This window comes from Psammomys obesus, unplaced genomic scaffold, assembly GCF_907164565.1.
Source record: "Psammomys obesus unplaced genomic scaffold, mPsaObe1.curated_primary_1811, whole genome shotgun sequence".
NCBI classification, from domain to species: domain Eukaryota; kingdom Metazoa; phylum Chordata; class Mammalia; order Rodentia; family Muridae; genus Psammomys; species Psammomys obesus.
The window spans coordinates 3,786-7,384 of record NW_026588032.1 but is presented as its reverse complement, the minus strand read 5'-3'; the positions used below and the strand labels follow the sequence as shown (position 1 = coordinate 7,384).

Sequence of the window (3,599 nt, the reverse complement as noted above, 5' to 3'; positions counted from 1 at the left end):
TGAAGAACAAGGAAATAAGATCAAATTTTCTAACCAGCCTTGCTGAGATGTTAGCTACTAAATCTTTCAACTATAAAGCAATCCATCTTTAAACTGACCTATGACTCTCTTATGTAATAATAATAACAAATGTAGCCAATCATGTTCTTTCTTACAGGTGCATTGTTGAAGTTCAGAAAGCAAAATTAACATTCGTTATCTTCTTGAATATTTTCTAAACAATTTATAAATGCAAAGAAAAATGGAGAGGGAAAATTGCTCTTCCATTACTGAGTTCACATTAATGGCATCACCAGCAACTCTGACGTAAAAGCAGCTCTTTTCACAGTGCTCCTTCTGGTCTATCTCATTAACCTTGTTGGAAACCTCGGAATGATTGTTTTAATTAAATTGGATCCCCAACTTCAAACCCCTATGTACTTTTTCCTCAGTAACCTCTCATTTTGTGACCTCTGCTATTCCACAGCAATTGGACCCAAGATGCTGATGGACATATTTGGCAATGACAAGTCAATTCCTTTTTAGACCTGTGCTCTGCAATTTTTCATTTCCTGTACATTTGTAGATTCAGAATGCACACTGCTGGCAGTGAAGGCCTTTGACTGGCATCAGGCCATCAGCACCCCTTACTGTACACAGCAAACATGTCCAGGCTCTGCTCCTTGCTAATGCCTGGGGCTGACCTTGTGGGTGTGGCGGACTCTTTGATACACACAACTTTGACATTCCACCTATGTTTCTGTGGGTCTACTGAAATTGTTCATTTCCTTTGTGATATCCTTCCCATTTTACTGTTGTCATGCTCAGACACACAGGTCAATGAATTAGCAATATTCACAATTTTGGGGTTTATTGAGTTGAGCACCATCTCAGGAGTTCTTGTCTCCTATTGTTACATCATCTCATCAGTCGTTAAGATCCCTTCTGCCCAGGGGAGGTTCAAAGCTTTCTCTACCTGTGCCTCCCACCTGACTGCCATTGCTATTTTCCAAGGAACTGTGCTATTCATGTATTTCTGGCCAAGTTCTTCTTACTCTCTAGATCAAGACAAAATAAGCTCACTGTTTTATGTCCTTGTGTTCCCCATGCTACACCCTTTGATTTACAGCTTGAGGAATAAGGATGTGAAAGAAGCCCTGAAGAAACTAATAAATAAAAGATGTTGTTAAGTTCTTTACTTTTCTCATAGATAGTGATTGTTTGCCTAAAATTATGTCATGTAAAAAATGAATTTTATTTAATGTTTATTTAATGAAATTGTTATTTATTTTAATGCTAAATTATAGTAAAATTGTCCACCAAATGCTACAGTCCAGTCTATGTGTGTGTGTGCACACATGTGTGTTCATATGTGTGTGAGTATGTGTGTATGTGTGCATATGTGTGTTTTCCCATTCTTTTATTCACATTTTATGGGACTGCATAGCTCAACATCAAGATTATTTTAGAAGATTTTTTTTTATAATTTAAGAGAAATATTCAACACATTATTATTTTTTTTCATCCTGGCCATTATCTTCTTTTTCTTTCATGTCTCCAAGTCTCATTCTTGCTATTTATCAATAATTCACAACATATATTTTTTTGTCCAAACATATTGGTATAATTGACTGTGTAATGTTATTATTGTATCCAGTTCCTTGTATCTTGATATACATTTTCCTCTTTGCTTCTGAAATTAAAAAAGAGAAGTTACCAATAATCCTCATAAATTATATAAAATATAATAATTATATTAAGAGACTCAAAAACCTGAATATTCTAGAATTTAGTAGATATGACAACCGCTATTACCATAAACTATAGTTTCAGCCTCTCCTCTCTCTCTCCCCCTTGTCGTTCTCCCACTGCCCCTAGAAAGATCCTTAAATTTTAATCATTTCTTGTAGAGTTCAGAGCACTCTCTATTATTGAATTAACTATGGTAGTTGATAGTAAGTTTCATGATTTCTATGATCCTTTCTAGTTAACTATTTTCTGCTTTGCATTCTCTGTGATGGTAGAATACGAGCATATTACTATATAAATTCTAAATTACTTGTAAAAATATTCACATAATAAAACTAGTGTTTCATTTACATATGAAATAATTTCATTTATCAGAGTTATCTGAAACAGTGATGCTGGTGAGATAATATTAACTTTACAAATCCAAATATTCTTTTTTTTGTATTTGAACTGATTTGATTTTTATTGCACAATGTATACAGATGAGTGTTCGTATTCTATGCAACATAACAATATCCTAATTTTTCTTTTGCCTCTGTTTTTTGAGTTTTATTAAATTTTACTTTTTTTAATTTTATTTTTCTTTTTAGTTACATTTTGTTAACTCTGTATCCCACTCCCTCATTCCCTCCCCAACCCCACACACCCTCCCTGGTCTCCTCCTTGCCCCTTTCCAAGTCCACTGATAGGGAAGGACCTCCTCCCCTTTCATTTGACCCTGTTTTATCAGGTATCTTCAGGGCTGGCTGTAGAGTCCTCCTCTGTGACCTAACAAGACTGCTCCTCCCCTGGGGGAAGGGGGAGTCAAGGAGCCTGACCTTGAGATCCTGTTAGAAATAGTCCTTGTTCACCTTACTTTGGGAAACTACTGGGTTACTGAGCTACCACGGGCCACATCCGAGCAAAAGTTCTAGGTTATATCCATAGATGGTCCTTGGTTGAGTGTCAGTCTCAGAAAAGACCCTGTGCCTGGATATATTTGTTCCTTGTAGAGCTCCTATCCTTTCCATATCATACTAACTCCCCTTTTTTCATATGATTCCCTGCACTCTGCTGAGGGTTTGGTTATGAGTCTTAGTGTCTGCTTTGAAACACTGCTGGGTAGAGTCTTTCAGATGCCTTTTGCGGTAGATTCCTGTCATACTTTCAATGCACATCCGATTTGTCTTTCTAAATGAGGATTGATCATCTTCACCCGTGTCCACTTTCTTGATTATCTTCTTTAGGTCTGTAGATTTCATTATGTTTATCATATCTTGTAGGTCTATACAAGCGAGTATATACCATGTTTGTCTTTCTCCTTCTGGGATACTTCACTCAGAATGATCTTTTCTAGATCCCACCATTTGCCTGCAAATTTCATGATTTCCTCATTTTTGATTGCTGAGTAGTATTCCATTGTGAAAAATACCACAATTTCTGTATCCATTCCTCCGTTGATGGACATCTGGGTTGTTTCCAGGTTCTGGCTATTACGAATAAAGCTGCTACAAACATGGTTGAACAAATGTCCTTGTTGTGTACTTGAGCAAATTTTGGGTATATGCCTAGGAGTGGTATAGCTGGGTCTTGAGGAAGCATTATTCCTAATTGTCTGAGTAATCACCAGATTGACTCCTAAAGTGGTTGTACCAGTTTACATTCCCACCAGCAATGGAGGAGGGTTCCTCTTTCTCCACAACCTCTCCAGCATGTGTTGTCACTTGAGTTTTTCATCTTGGCCATTCTGATGGGTGTAAGGTGAAATCTCAGGGTCGTTTTGATTTGCATTTCCCTAATGGCTAATGAGGTTGAGCATTTCTATGAGTGTTTCTATGCCATTCGATGTTCTTCTTTCGAGAATTCTGTTTAGCTCCGCTCCCCATTTTTAA

The 3,599-nt window shown here is 37.0% G+C and overlaps 1 pseudogene; it reads left to right on the top strand.

The window, feature by feature from the left end:
- Positions 1-241: 241 nt before the first annotated feature.
- Positions 242-1,169, top strand: LOC129674213 (olfactory receptor 5W2-like; annotated as a pseudogene).
- The last annotated feature ends 2,430 nt before the right edge of the window (positions 1,170-3,599 follow it).